Genomic DNA, 22,433 nt, shown 5'->3' on the forward strand with positions numbered 1-22,433 from the left:
TGTATTTACATCTCAGCCGAATTATCTGATTTTAGTATTTGTATCTTCCATGCGTTAAGGGCACTGTACTGCAAACTGTATCTAGCAAGACTAGGCCTCACTCGCCCCGCAGACGATTAAAGACCCATTAATTACCTCAAAATATCATTTTATAGCCATGTTGGCTTTTATTCGACTGTGACTGTTTTCTGCAATCTATAAATAGGTTTTATAGGGACAGCTGACAATCACAATTCAAATGGTTCAAATGGCTCTAAGCACAATGGGACTTAACATCTGAGGTCATCAGTCCCCTAGACTTAGAACTACTTAAACCTAACTAACTTTTTTTTTAATGTGTGTGAAATCTTATGGGACTTAACTGCTAAGGTCATCAGTCCCTAAGTTTACGCAACACTTAACCTAAATTATCCTAAAGACAAACACACACACCCATGCCCGAGGGAGGACTCGAACCTCCGCCGGGACCAGCCGCACAGTCCACGACTGCCCTAACTAACTTAAGGACATCACACACATCCATGCCCGAGGCAGGATTCGAACCTGCGACCGCAGCAGCAGCGCGGTTCCGGACTGAAGCGCCTAGAATTGCTCGACCACAGCGGCCGGCGATGACAATTCTTTGTTATATAGCTCATATTATATTAATACTAAAAAATGTTTCGAGGTGTGACCTTGTTACAAGACAGACGTACAAATACAAAAACATTTAGTGTAAATAGACAGAGCTTTTGAGTTACATGTTTTGTAATTGTGACTGCTAACTGGCTCTATAAAACCTGTTTATAAAACAAAACTACATGACTTACGTTCTTTGAACAGAAATCTTGACTGATGACATTTCATTTCTAGACTGAACATTCTAGTCCTTCTCCTTGGCTTCTATCGGCGACATACTATACTTAATATGCACACTGCTTGACAATTGATACGGATCAGAGACACTGTTGGACAGGAATGATCACAGGCAATGATGGACGACATGAAACACAGTACATACGTAATAGAGGTATAGTGGTGTATTTATAACGAAAAATGGTAGATTTCACAACATTGGAAAGCAGGATAACAGACATAAATAACGATCATGTTTGACATTGGTCAGATATGCAACATATAGGTCCATATCAGTAAGGAATATGCCCTCCCTGAGCACTGATGGGCATTTTGTTCCTGTTATTCATGCTGGCTACCAAACTGCTCTGGAGTCCTTGGGGGATATTGTACCACTCCTCTCTCAAGGTGATTTTCAGTTCTTGAACGGTCTGGAGAGGGGGTGTTTGTTGCGAAACACGTCTGCCAAGAGTATCCGAGGCATGCTCTATGCTGGCCGCAGTGGCTGAGCGGTTCTGGGCGTTTCAGTGTGGAACCACGTGACCGCTACGGTCGCAGGTTCGAATCCTCCCTCGGGCATGGATGTGTGTGATGTCCTTAGGTTAGTTAGGTTTAAGTAGTTCTAAGTTCTAGGGGACTGATGACCTCAGACTTTAAGTCCCATAGTGTTCAGAGCAATTTGAACCATTTGAGCATGCTCTATAGGGTTAAGTCCGATGAGTACTCAGGCCATCCCATACGTTCAATATCTTCACTTTCCAGGGTGTCCGACACTTCAGTGGTGTAGTGTGGGCGGGCATCGTTGTCCATAAACACAAAGCCTGGACCTACCGCAACCCTAAGCAAACGAACACGATCCAGAATAATCTCCCTACAACATCGATGTACTTTAACGGTATCTCGTGCAGAGAGATGCAGCGGTGTTCGGCAGTTGTACATAATGCCTACTCACACATAGCGCCTAGGTCATACCGGTGAAACTCATGAACATTCTGTGATGTGTAACGTGTTCTTGTATCTCTCCGCCCTAACTGGTGGCCGGAATCACTTGCCACAGTGAAGCAGAATTCGTCGGAGCACATGACTGTTGCTGACTATAATCAACATGTTTCCTACACCGACGAACCCCTTCTCGACGATGGCGTGGTTCAAGTGGGAAGCATTTAACAGGTTTCCGAGCATACAAATCAGCCTCTTTTAATCGCCGCGAAATGGTTCTAGCAGAGACACGTTTACCAGTGTCTGTTGCAAGGCCTGCAGCGATCTGTCTAGAAGTTATACCTCTGCTCCCTTTCGCCACCAGAGCTACGTATCGATCCTCTTGCGGTGTGCTGGTCCGTCTTTCGCGTAGCATTTGCACACTCAGTGGTCTTTTGGGCACGCACACTACTGTGGCCACAGTAGTGGCACTCTCACCGGCTTCGAACCGCCCAAATGCTCGTTCACGATCATGACCTAGTGAAGAAGTTGTAGTAGATTAGGCGATTGGATGTCTGGCTATGGTTGGAAATGTTCAGGATTCGATAATCGACCTTTTCAACGACTCATTCACCTATCGAATATAATGCGAGACATACGACAAAGGCAATAAAACTGAAGCGTACAATAGCATATCGTTAGCAATCACATTCTGCAAAAGTGGCTACAGGATTGTTTCCCTGTGAGGCCATCTGACTGTTATAAAGCACTCTATCTTTAATATAATAAACCATTACAGAACTTGTAGGGTTCTAAACACATACATGTAGCTGACTGGCCATTTGACTCCTCCCTTTAACACCGCTTTCGTTGTGTGTGTGTGTGTGTGTGTGTGTGTGTGTGTGTGTGTGTGTGTGTGTCTGTGTGTGTGTGTGTGGAGTTTACGAGCACTCACCACCGAGGTTATCAGCGGCTATTTCCTTTCGTTCATAACAGCAGATCGCGCAGGTTGTACCTCAACACTTTGCACCTCAAGAGACAATGAACAACCAAAATTACAAATGCATTTCAGACCGATTTCAATAGGATAATCATAGCGTCACCTTGCTCCGTATATAACTGCTAGTGATTCATTCCACCAAGAAGTTTAAATTCGTGCAAAAATGGTATACTTTTAAAGATTTGAAACCCAACTGGACGTAAAACATCATTATTATTATAAATATGTAGGCCTCTGTGATCAGCTTCAATCTGAACAAAAAATGTTTGGACATTAGATCGCGTCCTTGGGTAAACATAAAAAAGAACCATAAAACAAAAGCCGACGTTTATATAGATGTGTTGCGGGACTCTTCGGGACAATGAAGCTGCAGTTTCTTCGGCATGAAAAGGACTACATCGATTTTTCTGGAAACGAAGGCTTTTTTTAGTTCTTGTTAACTATACAGACTGATTCAGCGGAACACAAAAAGGAATTTTACTCAAATCGATATTGTTGACGCCGTCGGGAAACCGCCCAAAAGAAACTTTAATGTCTGACCTCCTTCATCTATTTAAAAAGCTTTTAATTGAAATTTACTGACAGAAGGGTAAAAAAGCAGTAAGCTGGGGAAATATACGTTTTCTAGTTGGTTTGGGTGCTTATAAATGGGTATGCACAAACCTGAGCAGGTGTGGGTTATACAGCTCGTTGCTGCGTTATCATGCTGTTTATGACTCTCGGGATATAGATTTCTTCCATGAGTCGGAGCGTCTTAACACCACATAATCTTATCTTTGGTATCGTCTCGTCCCACCCATCCCACACATTAATTATCAGAACAAGTGCATAAGTAGAACACAGCTTCTGTAAATTTGTTACACCTGTTTTGACGATTAACATCCCTGCATAGATTCACCTATTGAGTTTCAAACGCAGATAGAATTAGTGTGTTGCTAAATTCTAACCTTTTAGAGCAGCTGACGAAAGCTGGAGAGTGAGTATCGGAACATGCAACTTACGTTAGACCATAAGTTTCGATTGGGAACTTCAGTAAACAACCAACTCGATTTCATCACGTACGCAAAAGTTGAACGGGCGGAATAAGGCGTAATACAGTCAGTACTATATCATACGCAGGCACTCTAAAAATTATCTACGCACAATTAACTCAAAGCAAATTCGATTGCATTTGAAGGGGATAAGTCTGAAATATGATGCCGTGTTGTTCATTTAAGATCCGTCACCATCACCGAGCGAGGTGGCGCAGTGGTTAGCACACTGGATTCGCATTCGGGAGGACGACGGTTCAATCCCGTCTCCAGCCATCCTGATTTAGGTTTTCCGTGAGTTCCCTAAATCGTTTCAGGCAAATGCCGGGATGGTTCCTTTGGAAGGGCACGGCCGATTTCCTTCCCCATCCTTCCCTAACCCAAACTTGTGCTCCGTCTCTAATGACTTCGTTGTCGACGGGACGTTAAAAAACACTAACCTAACCTAACCCATCCGTGGCCATCGAAATGTTGCTTTTCTTCTGAAAACGTACGCCAGAGGTGGAATGAGGACTTGCATATATACTAAAGACTTTTCTTCTAATACATGAATTAATAAGACTGTGTCGAAGAATGATGCATGTTTGTAATGATGTGAAACTAGCGGCAATGACTGAACAATGTTGAAAGTTTCATATCACTCACCATCACGCGCACAAATATTCGAAGTTCTTCGAACTGCACCGGACGTGGGAGACAGAACAGACACCGATAAACAGTACGGCTAATTGAACCTACGCCTCAGTCCATAAGTTACTCGTGTAGCATTTCACGCGGATATGGAGACTTACGCTTGAGCTTATAGATATATTATCTGAGATATGAAATTGATCCGGTAATGCTGATAGCATTATCCGCTAAACGACGTTCGCCATTGTGGTCATCATATGCACCAAGTTCTGGCATTGATCAAGCAGTCCTTGGTTACGGTACTTTGATTATTTTATGACGGATTGTATACGAATAATATGTGCATAAGGACAGAGAGCTTTGTCTGTGGGCGGACTACAAGAGCACTTAGCAGGACTCTTAGAATGAATTAGACGTTTCATCTTGCCTTGTGTCACTGCTTGCATTTCTTAAGGCGAAGAGCGCTTTATATCTAACTGCATATATCTCTAAGAATGGTACTTTACAACTTGTAACATTCTATTTTTACCGAATTGAGTTTAGTGATTCATCATAGAAAGAGAAACAGCCCTTATACCGGTAAACATATTGTTTGTTGTCTGAAAAGGAATCATCTCGGCATCCCATTGACTTCGCGGAAAGCACTGAAACCCCATCACGGTACAGCAAGAATAGTCGTGCTGATTACGAGCATTCTCCAGTAAGAGAATGGAATACTGTATAGAAATCACACAAACGTTATATGTGCCGTCGAAAGTGCCCTTATACACACGGAAAATCTCATACTGCACTTTATGCGTGTAAAACTAGAGGGTTCGCTACATAATACTGGCTAAAACAGAAAGCTGGTCGATAGTGGCAGCTTCCTTAAATTTTGAGATCTTTCTGCGCAACTGGAGTACGGTATACAGGGTATTACCTAATACGTGGGAAAACTCTGGGGAATGGATACTGGATTTAAAAAGGAGCAAATAAGTTCATACATACGTGTGGGCATTTTTTTATTGTCTTTGTTACAGATACATTTTTGTTGTTACACGTTTGCTTCGTTTCCGCCATTTTGTTTTCAAATTTACAATTTGGTTCTACAGGTATTGTTCCTTTTCAAACGATGTCTTCTGATAGTTAAATGTAATGCTCAAAATGGCTACCATTAGCTCTAACACAAGCTTCTAAACGCTGCATCACGGATTGTCTTACTCGCTCCCCTATTCCAACTGTCTGCTGTATCTGCTGAAATCCTTCTTGAACACGCTGGCGAAGTGTGTCAACATTCGCAATAGGTCTTGAATTCACTATGTCCTTTAAATACCTCCAAAAATAAAAATTCAATGGATTGAGATCACCTATTTGGGAAAAGCCGAGCAGAGCAAAATGAGGTGGTGCCTCATCGTGCACCGTGTTCCATACAGCAGATATCTGGAATATGGGAGCGGGTAAGACAACCCAAGATGCGGCGTTTAGAAGTTTGTATTAGAGCTGATGGTGGACATTTTAAGCACTTCATTAAGACATCAGGAGACAATATAAGAAAAAGAAAAAAGAAACCCGACAGAAACAAGGTGGATACATTAAAACAAAAAGAACGAAACGAAGCAAATTTGTGACAACAAAAAATTGTTTGTGACTAAGGAAAAAAAAATAAATTGACCATATGTGTATCTGTACTTTTTGGCTTCTTTATAAGTCCTCTATTCCTTCCCCAAAGGTTAACTCACTGTATAAAGAAAAGAGTACGAACACAAATTTTTCAACATACGAACCTCCGGCTTTTTTCAGGTTTTGGTGTAATCAGGATGTCCAGGCCAAGGCCAGTACCGACCAGATTATTCCAAGAAAACAGGACCTGGGAAACACTGGACGTAGATTTCGCTGAAGAATCACCTTGCCAAGCAGGTGCACTTACTCTACGCGGTTTTCGACAAGGCTGAGAGCGTAAAGGCGTGTCTGCGTCTGAAAGATGAATCATACTGGATTCAGCTGCTTTGGTTACTAGAAAATTCACCGAGAACACTTAGCTGAAGCATCACGATGCACCACGAACAGCGTAACGCTCAACACGATCAGCAACGAATAACAAGACAGTTACACTGATTGCCTAAAGTAACATCAAAATTCAATACAGGAACAAGCAGACACGTTTCTGACGGGGCAATGAAGTGCGCATTAATTTGCAAAGGCTAAGGGGACAATAGTCACACCAGGGTCTCTCTCTTATAGTTACCGCATTGGAAGTGCTCTCTAAGTGAATTCGGGAATTCTCTTATCGAGTGATAGAGAACTGCAAACATTTGGCTTCCTCAGACAACTAACAGCAACAGTCTGCTAATCCGTTCAAATTTGAGAAAAACTCTTAAAGCAATCGTCGCTGAAGATGTGCAAGTTTAGTAGTGTTTTCGAGGTGTTATTCAGTTTCACCGCACCCTTACAACTAGAATGTCAAATTTGACAAACAATTTGTTAGACGAATCTACAGAGGAGACTATATCGTCCCATCTAAAGAAAGCAGCTTTCGAAGGGGCTCTGCAGAGACTTCATTGCCAGCCGTACAAATTCCCTACATCCCGAACATGGTGCTCCTACCTCTAGGGCTTAGCCCTCATCAGTTAGTCGCTGCAAGTGGCACCTGGCCTTTGCTTCACTTATCCCTTCGGACCATATATGTCACTGCTACCTACGTCAATCAACCAAATGCGCTAGCGCCAACGAATGTGATGCGTTTCGCGCAGGTGTCTTGGCGTGCGGTGAATAAGCTCCGCCATTTGTGAAACCAAACGACCCAGATATTACTGAATCATAAGGGGAACAAACTTCGATTTCTTGAAATCTTCTGATCCGATCATCACTCAGTTAAGTGATAAGATCTCGAAAACTATCAGATTCAACGTTGCTAACTGTGTGTGCGGTTGTAAGAGACGGAAAATAAAAATATTTCAACTAACATGTGTTATCCGTGACGAAGCACAATACACAGTGTTCTTCAAGTTAGCAAAATCAAACTTAAAGCGACGAATAAGACTTGTGTCTCTGTTCATAGCAGTCCAAATACTTCAAGAACTGCGGCTGGACATAACTAACACCATTATTAATTTAGTCACACACACACACATACACTGTCGATGCAAGTGATACCGAATATTTGAATTCTTTGTCTTTAAATAGGGGAGAAAGATCTATTCACGCATCAGTGCCGGTACAGCTTTTGTTTAGCATTCTCATCGATAGGTTACTAGTCCTCTATTCGGCTGCTCAGTTAGTTGTTCAGACGTTTTTAAACGGAAAAACTGGAAGTGCGACTTCCTTAAAGAGTTAAATCCCACGCGGCCCAGTATGTCATGCCGTCTTTCTGCACGCGACTTCAACATGCTTCCACGCTCAAGCACGACAACTTCTATGCTGTACCCTATCATTTACCATCACCTACATATCAACAAATCTTACGCCTTCCTGTGTTTCCTGTAACAGATAGTTAATGTTAATATCCCAAAGATGTTCGACGTGGATGGAAAATATTCTTTCCCTACTTTCCCCAAAGACTACATTGATCGAGGTGACGCACTGATTAAAACAACAGACTCGTATTCCAGAGGAGCAAGCTTCGAATCTCCGTTTGGCCTTCCTGAAGTGGGTTGCCCTTGATTTCAAAACATCACTTAAGGCGAATTCCTTTAATTACCCCAGGCCCGATTTATTTCTCTGTTCTTGTGCAACTTTGCTAATGCCCCGTTTCTAATGACCCTGATGTAAAACTCCTAGCTTCGTGCGTTGATTGCTTCCTTCGAAAACGACGTGAACAAGACTGACTTAACATGCAAATGCAGTTTTTCGGCAGCATCCGACTTTTGTGACGACAGGTGACACTTCCGTACAACTTGTGATGAAACACGAATCGCTGATTAAAAACTGCAGAAAATCCCTTTAATTTAGGCATAGATATCTTTAATTAGGTAAACGTAATATTTGAATTGTCCGTACAGCATGGACATCTAAATATTTTTTTCGGGTGGGATTACATTATCTTCCATAGCTCTAAACACTCTGGTAATTAATATGTCTTTATACGAGTATTTAAAACCCACCTATGATGAAGGTACAGGACACTCCATCAAATTTCTACACAGACTTCCCACATTACCATTTAGAGAATAGCGTCTCAGCTTTCTTGCTCCATCAAAATTTTACCATACGGATGGTGGGCGTTCCCTCACAATAATTTCAAACAGCAACCACACTTACCTAATGACTAAGTAGCGTAGCTGGCTCAGTTAATGTGGTATCCGCTAACGCTGAGAGCAAATCTCTCCGCAGCAGGTTGTGCACTGACCGCAGCGCACGACACGCAGGAGACTTCTTCCTTAACTTATAATTCGCCACATCAATTAGTGCCAAGAGGGGAAGCTGGCGCACTGGCGCCCCACATGTCCAGTCGGACTTGACGGATTAAGTTGGCGCGCGGCAGCGTGCGACCCCAACTCGTGACTAACAGGATCACGTTCTTCGACATGGTGGTTGCACTAACGAACGATTTTTACCCCCTACATCAAACTGAGAAAACTGGTGCAACTACTGTATGTTCCACCAAGTGCAACTAAGTACGCGCTTTTTATTCTTCAAAACATAGCAGCCCAAAAAGGAGAGAATAAAAGAAAAAAAACAATGATGGGTTTCTTAAAACTGAAGGCGGCGAGTGGTATATACCAATGAGCCAAAACATTATGATCACTGCCCACGGCGAGGATGAATGCCTTCTGGTGGTGTTGCAGGCACGTGACGCAGTAAGGAAAGAATGTAATAGGACGAGAGACGATTGGGCAGTCATTATAGCGAAGATACGGCCGGTAAATGCCGAAATACACTTATATAAGCGGTTTTGACACATGGCACATTGTTGTGGCGTTGCGGCTGGAAACGTGAGTCTCAAAAATGGCTCCAAGTACTATGGGACTTAACATCCGAGGTCATCAGTCCCCTAGACTTAGAACTACTTAAACATAACTAACCTAAGGACATCACACACATCCATGCCCGAGGCAGGATTCGAACCTGCGACCGTAGTAGCAGCGCGGTTCCCGACTGAAGCGCCTAGAACCACTCGGCCACAGCGAAACGTGAGTCTCTGAAACGGCGAAGCTGGTCGCCTATTGGCGTGCTACTTTCGTGAGCACCAATGGAAAGTGGTTGAAGGATGGTGGAATAACGAGTAGGACGAATGGTGTTGGACGACCACGTCTCATCACAAAATGTAGAAGTCGGAGGATCCCCCACTGTGTAACCCAGGAGAGGCAGCGATCTGTGGCAGATCTGACGACTGAGTACAATGCTGCTGCAGGCAAAAACTTTCGGAGCACACTGTCAAAGGCCATTGTTGAACATGGAGCTCAAAAACACACGACCCCTACGTGTTCCTGTGTTGGCCCAACGACATCGTCAGTTATGATTGCAGTGGACACAGCATCACTGAGTTTCCACCGTGGCTCGATAGAAACGTGTCGCCTGTAGAATGAATCGTATTTCTTGTTACACCAGGTCGATTGTTGGCTCCTTACATACAGTCATCCAGGCAAATGGTTGCACGAAACATGCACCGCGCTGCAGTTGCAGTGCGATGAGGCCAGAATTATGCTATGGGGTACACTGAGTTGGGCTTCTCATGGGATGTGTGTGGTAAACGAAGGAATCATGACAGCAGTGAATTACGTTAACATTATTGTGGACCACTTGCATCACTTCATGCTTCAAGCCTCCCACTACTGCGATGACATCTTCCAGCAGGATAATTATCCGTGTTGCAAGGTCAGAATCGTGCTACAGTGGCTTGAGGGGCATTATAGTGCACTAGCTCCGTGCCCATAATTTGCGGGAATAGCTTGACCTTTGCGTAGACACCTGGTGCGACATAGTTCTACAATCCTGTCAAGGACTTGTAGAATCCATGCCAAGCAGAATGGCTGTTGTACTGTGTTTGGAAAGTGGAAGAACACGCTATTAAACACGTGGTCATAATGATTTGGCTCATCGGTGTATATATAAGCCTCGGGTGCAAAATCCATTTTGACTTCATATAACATATTCCGTAATTTATCACTAAATTCAAGTCTATGCGCAAAGAGTACTCATAGGGATAAAGGGAATAAAATTCTCCATAAGTTATAGTACAAGTATATACATGACTCTCCAGCTGTTAAGCTTAAATGTTACATACAAAAAATATTAAATCTGACTTGCATACTCGCGGTGATAGATTCATGCACGAATTCGCATTCAGTTCTAGCTTCTATTCTCAAACGTCCCATCCGCCCCCGAAAGGAAAACAGTCTGCATGTACGAAATCACCCATTTTCTTGACTTTTGAAATACATAGTTGTCAAAGTAATCAGTGATGTCCTACGTGAAACGTAAATACAGTGATTAAAACGTAGATAAAGTGAAGGAAGACAATTCGTGCCAACTTTCGCAGGACCGCAGATCACATTAAACTTTCGCAGGACCGCAGATCACATTATGTATGACCACGATAGGTGAGGGGAATACAATAGCAGTTCGCAATCTGTGGCTGGTATGCAAGTCAGTCATGCACTGGAACGGCTGTTAAGGGTCCAGCCATTTCAGACACACTGTACGTAACATTGCATCCTCCTCGTATTTCAGCTGAAGTTGTCTTAAAACAGACAAGCGACGTTTAGTGGTCACTGCGTTTATTTGTGGACCTAGGCCAACATTACTTGGAACTGAAACCTATCTGTTGCCTTAATTTCAAGCAGCTTTCCGGAGTAATAAAAAAAAAGACCTCGTTCTACCTGAACGTCAGACCGCCTACTCAGTGACTGCGTGTTATGATAAACTAACAATTTACACATTGCACGTATAGCAAGGTTATATTTTAGTAGGTTTGCCAATAACTTCCTCTGCCTTGTGTACATAAGGTATAGATGTGTAACTGTTTACCATGGATGACTGTAAAGACTGTTTACGAATTACAGCACTATGACTGTGTTTTCAAGGATGAATACGAAAATGAAAGTTAGTCGTGTAAAAACAAAAGCTGGCACACAGAGCAATCACACAGAGAGAGAGAGAGAAAAACCTATAGGATTAGCCTAACCGAAGATGTCACACTGCTCTGTCGTCAGTTCATACTATAATGTTGGAAATATTGAAATATGATCCAGGAGACTTGCATGCACTAAAATACGAACCCTACGCTAGCAAGATTCCTTCTTGTTTATGACACGATTGGATTAGGGAAGTTTCTTTCACCGCCGCGACCTCAACTGGCCGTCCCATACTAAAAAGATTCTTCTCACTGTTAACATTCTGAGGCCTCAGTCACGGACGGATCAGATTCCCGTTTTCGTGGTTTCGCTTTACCACCACAAAAATATTGCTACAATCCCTAAATCACTTAAGGCACATGTAGAGATGGTCCCTTTGAGAAGGGCACTGCCGATCTCCTTGCACATTCTTCATCCACTCAGAGCTTGTGCTCCATCTGTAATTATCTCGAGACTAAACCTTAATCTTCATTCCTTCCTCGGTCACGGGGAAAAGTCCTCTGAGCTATAAACGAGTCACTGTCTCTTAAAAGTAATTATGCCCGGCGTACAGGTTATTGGAATCTTCATGAAGTTTATAACAGCGGCCGTCTACAAGGCAGAGATCTATCAGGTGATTTGGTTGTCATGTTTTATGTAGTATCTGTGGCAAATAATGAAACGGGATGTCTTGTCACTAACGTAAACTTCCATCGATAGGGCTACACTCACCTTCTGGATGACAAGCTTCTTACCTCTCTATCACAATGGTAGACTGTTACAAAGCTCAAGAAAAGTACATCAAGCATAATCGAAAGAACACTGTATTATAGCTACACTCTATGAAGATGGCGTATTCGCCACAGTGGAGCCGCAGTAAATATAAGGTCGCAAAGCTGGGAGGCCCAGGAGAGGATGTTCATCCGCCTAATTGGAAAGGCAGTTAGAGTTTTGTATGCTAAGTGCATCTGTCCAGCGTAGGTGTTTGTGATGAGTACGTTCAATGTCACTGTGAGTCACTCTGACTCTTGTTTGTCCTTTACCGTACCTAAAATGTAGTTATATGTTTATGGGTACAGTCACTCACATAACATCATTCATTCAAATATTCTTATTGCTCATATGGGCATAGCAGTACGTGTTTCGAGCTTTCGTCCATCACCTTATGTCTTTTTTTTTCAGTAATTCTTTTACAACTTAACCTATTGCAACAGGTTGTTTGCTGTTGCTGATGTTTTTCCTGTGTTTAATAGCGGTTGGGTGCATTCAACAAGTGCACTCACCATGAGGAAGCAGCGAAAACTATACATCTTTGAGCCAAAACATAAACAATGTCCTGTAAAGTATCTACGCCTACGAAAACCGCGGAAGTGATTAAAAAAAGCGTGTGTAGTGCTACGACATCACGCCACGAATTCATTAATGCAACACCAGTCTCTGCTTCCTCATGACCTGCGCAGTAGTTGAATCTACCCAGCTGCTGATGTTAAACAAACAATAGACATCAGCAATAGCAAACATACTGCTAGACAAAGTTAAGTTAGGATAAGTTTTATATTATTTTACGGCATATAGATGTGTTGGCTCTGAGCACTATGGGACTTAACTGCTGAGGCCATCAGTCCCCTAGAACTTAGAACTACTTAAACCTAACTAACCTAATGACATCACACACATCCATGCCCGAGGCAGGATTCGAACCTGCGAGCGTCGCGGTCGCGCGGTTCCAGACTGTAGCGCCTAGAACCGCTCGGCCACCCCGGCCGGCAGATGTGTTTGGCTTCAGCAAATAAGCTACCAGATGAAGACGTCCGAGACACGTAGTGTTACGCCCTCAAAGCAATATCAACATTTGAATTAACAGTGTTATGTGACTGCGGCCATAAACATACAGCTCATGTTTGTGTTGTTAATGACGATTACAGAGAGAAAGGAAAGGGTGAAACTCGCTTCGACACATAATCTATTCCTCTCGAATAACACCAATGAAGCGGCCAAATTCATGTCCCCATTCGACAGATTGATCATCATCGATAATTGCACATGCGCTCACTCCATGAGACACTGGGGAAATCTTGTTCAAAAGGTACTCTAACTTTTTCTAGGGACCATCTCGTTGCCTTGAGAAGCGAAGGACCTGCGTTCAAGCCTCGCCTAAGAACATGGGTCTGAATTTTCAACGTGACATTACTATGACTGTCTTCTAAATAGATCAGTATGTATTTCATAGAACCGTTTGCATTCGAACTTTCAGTGCTATGTCAACTAAATATGTAAAAAATAATTATTTGCGTACGTCTACATCTATACTCGAGCAAACCACTGTGTAATGCATGGCAGAGGGTACTTCCCACTGTATTACTTATTAGGGTTTCTTCTGGTCAATTAGTTTAAGGAGCGCGGGAAGGATGACTGCTTAATTACCTCTTTGCGTTCTGCGATTAGTTTAACCTTGTCTTTGTAGCCCCCATGTGAACGATACGTAAGGGGTTATAATATAGTCTTAGATTTTTCACTTAATGCTAATTCTTGAAACTTCGTAAATAATCTTTCTCGGGATCTTTGACGTCTATCTTGACGCGTCTATCAGTAAAGGTTTTTCTGCACCGCCATGACGCACTTCCATTGGTCAAGCATTTGTGAACATTTAAAGCAGTTTGGCTTGGATTCGAACATCAGTGGTTAACGACTGCCTGAATACATGATGGAAAAAAATATAAATTTTTCAATCTCGCCACGAGCTTCTGTACAGGGTTTCGCTAAAATTAAAAGAATTAAGCGAGAAGAAACGTACAGTACATTTAAAGTTACGAATTAATGTATATCTAACGGCACAGTGTATACTTTCACTCCAGGATCTCCTGGTAGTATTTTAGTTCCTTTTAATATTTCTCAAATTTGTAACGTTTTATACAATATAGCCTCTACAATTTATCACGCCGACGAGAATGATTAATAAGAAGGCGCCGTGCCTCGAAGTGATCCTTCAATTTCGCCCTTAGGACAACTAAATGCAAATTGAACTGCAGACTATTTAACCTGAAGTTAATGTGAAATAATAAGCACAAAATGTGAATTTGTATATTACGCTGTCGAGCCAATATGATAACTTTAAATGAATTTTGTCCTATTCTGCAGAGCTATCCATCCAGACGATGTTGCGAAATAAGATATTTGAAGAATTACGGTATGCCTCGCAGACCCAGCACAAAATTTAACACAAGCTGCGTTTAAACAACTTTCATAGGAGCGCGTGGGATCAAATGGTTCAAATGGCTTTGAGCACTATGAGACTTAACATCCGAGGTCATCAGTCCCCTAGAACTTAGAACTACTTAAACCTAACTAACCTAAGGACATCACACACATCCATGCCTGAGGCAGGATTCGAACCTGCGACCGTAGCGGTCGCGCGGTTCCAGACTGAAGCGACTAGAACCGCTCGGCCACACCGGCCGGCCGCGTGGGATCGAAGTGACGCGTTGATAGAGACACTGCACTGTATTCGTGAGTCGCAAGACTCAAACACCCGTCGGCCGTCCTGGTTTGGATTTGCCATAGTTTTCTTAGATCAGTTAAGATGACTCAGGCGATGCTTCTTTCAACAAGATTATGAGCGATTTACAACAATATTCTTGTCCAACACAGCTCGTAATATTTCTCTAATTGCCTTGATGTCAACATGACATCAAACTCAAATCGACGTATCTTCGTATGCCAACAGGAATACACTGGGGTGATAAAAGTCACGACGATGATGATGTTTGGTTTGTGGGGAACTGAACTGCGCGGTTATGAGCGCCCGTACAAATTCTCAACCTTTGCTCAGCCCAATCTCGCCACTTTTCATCAATGATGATGAAATGATGAGGACAACACAAACACCTAGCCATCTCGAGGCAGGTGAAAATCCCTCACCCCGCCGGGAATCGAACCCGGGACAAAAGTCATGGCAGACCTCCTAATATCGTGTCGGACCTTCTTTTGCCCGGTGTAGAGCAGCATTTCGACTTGGCATGGACAAGTCCCCTTGCAGAAATATTGAGGCATGCTGCTTCTACAGCCGTCCATAATTGCGAAAGTGTTACCAGTGCTCCGGCCGCTGTGGTCGAGCGGTTCTAGGCGCTTCAGTCCGGAACCGCGCTGCTGCTACGGTCGCAGGTTCGAATCCTGCCTCGGGCATGGATGTGTGTGATGTCCTTAGGTTAGTTAGGTTTAAGTAGTTCTAAGTCTAGGGGATTGATGACCTCAGATGTTAAGTCCCATAGTGCTCAGAACGATTTTTTTGTTGCCAGTGCAGGATTTTGTGCACCAACTGACCTTTAGATTATGTCCCATAAATGTTCGATGGGTTTCATGGCGGACGATCTGGCTGGCCAAACCATTCACTTAAATTGTCGCGAACAACTGTGGCATGGTGACATGGCGCATTGTCATTCATAAAAATTCCATCGCAAATGGCGGCGAATGGTCTGCAAGTAGCCAAACATAACCATCTCTAGTCAATGATCGGTTCAATTAGACAAGAGGACCCAGTCTATTGCAGGTGAACACAACCCAAATCATTATGGAACCACCACCAGTTTGCACAGATCCTTGTTGAAAACTTGGGTCCATTGCTTCATGGGGTCTGCGCCAAATTCGAGCCCAACCATCACCTCCTACCAACTGAAATCGGGGCTCATCCGACCAGGCGGCGGTTTCTCCAGTCGTCTAGCGCCCAACCGATATGATCATGAGTCTAGAAGAGGTGCTGCAGGCAATGTCGTGCTCTCAGCAAAGACACTCGCGTCGGTCGTCCGCTGCCATAGTCCACTAACGCCAAATTTCACGCACTTACCTTACAGATACGGTCGTCGTACGTGCCACATTGATTTCTGCGGTTATTTCACGCACTGTTGCTTGTTTGTTAGCGCTGTCAATTCTACGCAAATGCCGCTGCCATAGGTCGTTAAGTGAAGGTTGTCGGCACTCCGTTGTTCGCATTGAGAGGTAGTACCTGAAATTTGGTACTCTCAGCACACTCTCGACACTGTGTGTCTCGGAACATTGAATTCCTTATCGATTTCCGAAATGGAATGTACCATGCGTCTAACTCCAACTACCAATCTGCGTTCACAATCTGTTAATTCCCGCCATGCGGCCATAATTACGTCAGAAACCATATCACATGAATCATCTGGGTACAGATGACAGCTCCGCCAACGCGTTACCTTGTGTACGCAATACTACCGCTCTCTGTATATGTGCATCCCATGACGTTTGTCACCTCAGTGTACTTCACATACCATCATTCCAAGAATTGCGTTTTTTCGAACAATTCAGCTGCGGCATGTGGGAAAATTAAAAAAAAAAAAAAAGAACCACAATGACCGCTCGTAAAAAATGTTTGGACTGCCACGCGTCGATGGGTCTGATACTTCGATGCTAAAGTTTCGAACTGAGGGTCACTTGGGCTCTGCGGGAGAGGAAACTCGATGCAGAACCTGTCTTAACAAGTCACTCAACATCTGTAGCAGTTCACGCTCCTTGTACTGAAGAAACGGAAGTTACTATTCTCAATCTGGTCTCTGCCTGCGGGATACTGATGTTATAACTTGTGATACGGTGTTTGGTAGGTTGGAAATTGGTCAGCTACAGCGAGATTTCAAATGCTGGTGTAATATCAAAAAGCGTAATTTCGTGGCTGTGGACTCGATTTGAAACAAGGAGAAGTATTCGGAAAGTACGTGACCTGCTCAGAGACGACTGGAGTAGTACTTACAAGGGAACTTCCCCATCGCACCCCCCTCGGATTTAATTATAAGTTGGCACAGTGGATAGGCCTTGAAAACTGAACACAGATCAATCGAGAAAACAGGAAGAAGTTGTGTGGAACTATGAAAAAATAAGCAAAATATACAAACTGAGTAGTCCATGCGCAACATATGCAACAATAAGGTGATAGTGAGCTCTGGAGAGCGGTGGTCCCGTGGTTAGCGTGAGCAGCTGGGGAACGAGAGGTCCTTGGTTCAAGTCTTCCCTCGAGAAAAAACTTTTAATTTTTTATTTACAGTTTGTCACAAACTCTTTATGTTTTCATCACTTTTTTGGGAGTGATTATCACATCCACAAGAAAACCTAAATCGGGCAAGGTAGAAGAATTTTTTACCCATTCGCCAAGTGTACAGGTTAGGTGGGTCGACAACATATTCCTGTCATGTGACGCACATGCCGTCACCTGTGTCGTATAGAATATATCACACGTGTTTTCCTGTGGAGGAATCGGTTGACCTATGACATTACGATCAAATGTTTTCGGTTCCCATTGAAGAGGCACGTCCTTTCATCTACTAATCGCACGGTTTTGCGGTGCGGTCGCAAAACATAGACACTAAACTTATTACAGTGAACAGAGACGTCAATGAACGAACGGACAGATCATAACTACGGGAAAATAAAATTTTCACTCCAAGGAAGACTTGAACCAAGGACCTCTCGTTCTACAGCTGCTCACGCTAACCACGGGACCACCGCTCTCCAGAGCTCACTATCACCTTATTGTTGCATATGTTGCGCATGGACTACTCAGTTTGTATATTTTGCTTATTTTTTCATAGTTCCACACAACTTCTTCCTGTTTTCTCGATTGATCTGTGTTCAGTTTTTCAAGGCCTATCCACTGTGCCAACTTATAACTAAATCTGAGGGGGGAGCGATGGGGAGGTTCCCTTGTTAGAATGCAGCTCAATTGCAGGGACTCTTCCAAACTGCAACAATACGCAAAATGTCAACCGCAACTGTCCACAGTCATCCTCCCGAAAGTGGCCTCAAACCTCGAAGACCTGTGTACTCTTTTCATTAACTTAAAACCGTAGTGCACGATGAGGATCACGGCAGATTAGGTACGCCGAATGTAACTGTGTTTTGTTTTCTTGCTAAAAGTATTTTAGTGTAAAGGTTACCAATTATTGCATTTACATATGGAGAGTGCAATAACGCCACACGAGTGTGTCAAATATACCAATATCTTCGAGACAGAGGGACATTGAGGGCAGGAATCAGATCTGGCTGATGAAAGGACATCCATGTCAGGTGAAGAGATTCTTTGCTCGGTACAGTGATACAGTGATGAGTTCCCTTGTCGTTCCGCTATTTACGCTCCTTTCCTTTTTGTGGACAACGGTGCTGTCAGCACAGAGCTCAGCTGGTGAACGACAGACTAAAAAGTGAGATATCTCTCGAAAGGTCCGACCAGCGTACTGGAATACTATTGAATATATCTGGAACCCGCTTGGAAGACGTATTGTAACTGGGCCACCACAACTCACTACTGTTCGATTGCTGGAAGTTGTGTTTGGTGGTGTGGCGAAATGTTCTTCAGGAAATCATTAACAATTTCATTAAATTCACGTCAGCTTTGAAGCATGGCTGGTAATTCACCGTAACATATTAGAGGAAGGAACTATGTTCGGGTCTTCTGCCTCTGAGGTATTAAGAGTTTTCACTTCTAATGACATAGACAACGAATACAGAGCACCTATATTGGTAAATTTAAAGATTATACTTAAGTGCACCCATGGTGCTAATCCAGAGCTCCTGGTTATATCAGCGAGACAGAACCTTACGACAAATACCTGTGGTGGCAAAACATGAGTCAATAGATATATCTTTTTATATTTTCTTATGAGTTGCCAAATAAATCTGCCCCTCGTCTGATTGTACTTGTTTTCTGTTAAACAGCCCTTGAAAATAGCAGTCAAGAAGGCTGTTAGTAAGATCGGAATAACTTCATTCCCTACAACGCTTATAAAAAATTATTACTGTCTAGCTTCGGATGGAACTGTCTCTCTTGTCCTTTTTATCCTTTGTGTAACATCTAGAAAGAGGGCTATGTCGATGAGATCAAGAAAAAGGTATGAAAATCTAAAGCAAACATAAGTGCGTCTCATTAAGTCCTTTGCTACTCTGATAGTTTGTCAATAGATATCTTTTTAGGAGAGCAACTCAATGTCTTCTGTAAAATTAAAAAACAGATTGTAATTCATGCATGCGGTGTTTGTCATTACAGGACAAATAATTACGTTTATCATGTAATGTTCCGAGAGTTGTGAGGTTACCTGAGCTACCTATGGAGTGGGTGGTCTAAAGAGAATCCAGTTAAGCACAGCTTCTTTTTCTGAAATATGTAAATTCTTTAGATAAAGTTGTGGACTTCCCGACAGGATTCCAACCCAAAGTTTTTTGTAGCTAAACATTAGCACGTCCAGTCCACAAAACAAATTATTTGTAGCGTCTGCATCCTTTAAGTCGCACGCTAGTGTCTTCATATAGACGCAGTTTATGTACAATACTAGTATAGTGTATTTGTTTTCAGGAAAGTGAAGCTCACAGTTCTGCGTCGACAATTTTCCTCTTTCATAAAATAATTGTATTATATTGGAGTAATGATATTTGTTTACTAATTCATTGTGGGCCCAGACCTACATTAATAACGGCAATTAGTACTTGTACTGCAGGAAAAGAACAGACGATTTTCCGAACAAAATATTTTGTTAACTCCTCGAGTTCGTTACTAAGGGCGACACCACACGAAATGCAAGAGAAATCCTCACAAAGTACGAACGTTAAGTGAATTAATATGTTACCAACTCACTTTACTGTGCAAACTCAATAAAATCACCAGAAAGATCACAGCAGATAAATCATTACGTAACATTATAATAAAGAGAACTTCATATGAGTAAACGTATTGACGAACTAAAAGATAACTAACGTCTTACTCTAATACATGTATACACAAACCTGAATCAAACCGACAGTACATTTCATGTTTAAGTGATTCAGTCCAAAATCGGAAAGTAAATGAGATTACTGCATTTCTATCTAGATAATAAGTAAAATACACCCGTTCCCCTAAAAAAGAAAATATTCTGTTCCGCTGATCACCAATGCGAAACCGCTGTTACGATTTCGTGTCTGTACGGGCGTCGAAGTCTCCAGCTGTTCCCTATCCGCAAACGCCATAGAACAAGATTTCGAAAAGAATGTTAGGTTTACAATGGATGTAATAAATACCGAAATATTCTCCTAGGGCAAAATCTCAGTGATTATCCGTATGCAATTGATGCTGAAGGGAATGTGTAACTACACACGTCATGACCTTCGTTTAGCGAACGTAAAACTTCTGTTATACTTTTACGAGTTAAATGCTTATTCGTTTGCAGCGACAATCCTTACGAACACCGATCTGTTACGATTAGTTACCAATTTCCTCTAGGTCAAATGAGTGAAGAAAGTCATTGACATGTTTAAAAGACCTCTGTAATAGAACAAAACAACTGACTATATCAACCGCGATTCTAAGAACAACGTTTTCAATAAGCTCTCTAAAAGTGTATTAAAAGTCCAGCTACGAGTAATCATTTGTAAATACTCATTTAAAATTGTTTCTGTGCTGCAATTTGTCTTGGTCGTTAATTTCTATCCAGCTCTGACACAGAACGCGAATTCCGAATAAGCCACAAGCCGAATTCAATATCGCACAATAACGACTACAGGTGTAAAAACGGCAAACACAGGTTGCATACCGTGTCAAACTGTATAACTACGGGCATGCAGACCCAATATGGACCTGGAAGGCCGCGCCCACTGGTGGTATGAAGCATTCGACACAGTACTTATAACATTAACACCATTATATTTACACACAAAAGAAATATATTTGTCGATTTTTATTTGACTGTTTCCTTACGATTCGAGGCATGCAGCAAAATTCACATATATTTCTTGGGTGTTTCACTCTCAATTAAATAAAGCCGCTACAGAACGTGGAGCCATAAAGCTAGAAATCGACATTCATGCGACACATAATTCCTCATTACATTCATACGAATCCAACAAAATACTTAAAAAGTCAACTTACTTTTGTTTGGTGCAGAGTCTCCATGCTCTGAGAAGCTATAAGCAGCACAACAAGCAACCTTTAAGAAAAACGTAAATAGATTTTACTTCAAGCACATCGACTTCCGGCTTTCATATTATATCGATACTTCGAACTTTGCTTTGCACTATTCTAACGATAAGGATCACTCAATTTGTAGAAGGAGCTAGCACACTCGGACAACGCACTTCGGAACCCACGTATACACGACACAGTTCGCGAGCTTCCAGCAGAACACAGTGGCTGGCGCTAGTGTAGCTGCCCTCGCATACCACAGCCACAGCCTGCAGAACAGTTGCGCACAAAAAGAATTCACCAGGTACAGCGTGCCGCTGCAATATCTACCCGCACAGTGAGGTACGGATCTCACGTGCGTCTGGAAACAATTTGCTCTAGGATGATACAACGTAAGTGCAAGTTCATTTAACATGCTTTGTGTGCACAAAGCGATAAAATCTCCTCCGTTTTGGTGGACTTTCAGGTAGCAATGCTCTGCGAGGAATCAAATGCGCCGTTAACTGTAACAAACCTTACTACTGGAACTTCGTAATGTGTTTTAGACTCTATTTCTTACATGTCGAGAGCACAAAATGCTAATGTATATTGTTTATCAATGACGATCCACCTTGGACTGAGAAAACTACGGTATATTGTGACATTTGTAACATAATTTCTGCCACATTTTGTGTTATAGCGCAAAGTGAAAAATAAACAAAAATGTGTAAAATATCTATTTTATTTCACTTTCGTACTAGGAAACAGCCTGACTGCATTCGACCTCAGGCAGTACCAATGGTAACGTTTCTGCAATTAAAACCACACTCAAATTCTGAAACATTTTGTTTGTCAATTAGGCCAGTAACTAATAGTACCAACCGTGGACGAAATTAAGCGTTTCGAGAGACTTCTGTTTTGGTGCCAATGCGAGGGCCACATCTGTATCCTTCCTAGAGACGTTTCCCTATCAGAATAATCTCCCATCAATTTGTAGTTGATGTTCGTTCTTCGGTATTGCCCATTGACAACACACTCATAACTGGCCGAGCGCTTGTTCCGACAGAATAGAA

The 22,433-nt window shown here is 42.5% G+C and overlaps 1 protein-coding gene across 2 annotated transcripts in view; it reads right to left on the bottom strand.

The window, feature by feature from the left end:
- Window positions 1-21,403, bottom strand: part of LOC126248465 (epidermal growth factor receptor kinase substrate 8-like protein 2) — a 217,871-nt gene extending 196,468 nt beyond the window's left edge. The window contains exon 1 of one of the 2 annotated variants that reach the window (XM_049949474.1): window positions 21,349-21,403. The gene's annotated coding sequence lies outside the window, so the exon portion shown is untranslated. Of the gene's footprint in view, window positions 1-4,428; window positions 4,554-21,348 lie in introns of those variants that run through there. The other variant, XM_049949471.1, reaches the window with a different exon arrangement.
- Between the last annotated feature and the right edge of the window lie 1,030 nt (window positions 21,404-22,433).

The sequence above is a fragment of the Schistocerca nitens genome, chromosome 3 (genome assembly GCF_023898315.1).
Source record: "Schistocerca nitens isolate TAMUIC-IGC-003100 chromosome 3, iqSchNite1.1, whole genome shotgun sequence".
NCBI lineage: Eukaryota > Metazoa > Arthropoda > Insecta > Orthoptera > Acrididae > Schistocerca > Schistocerca nitens.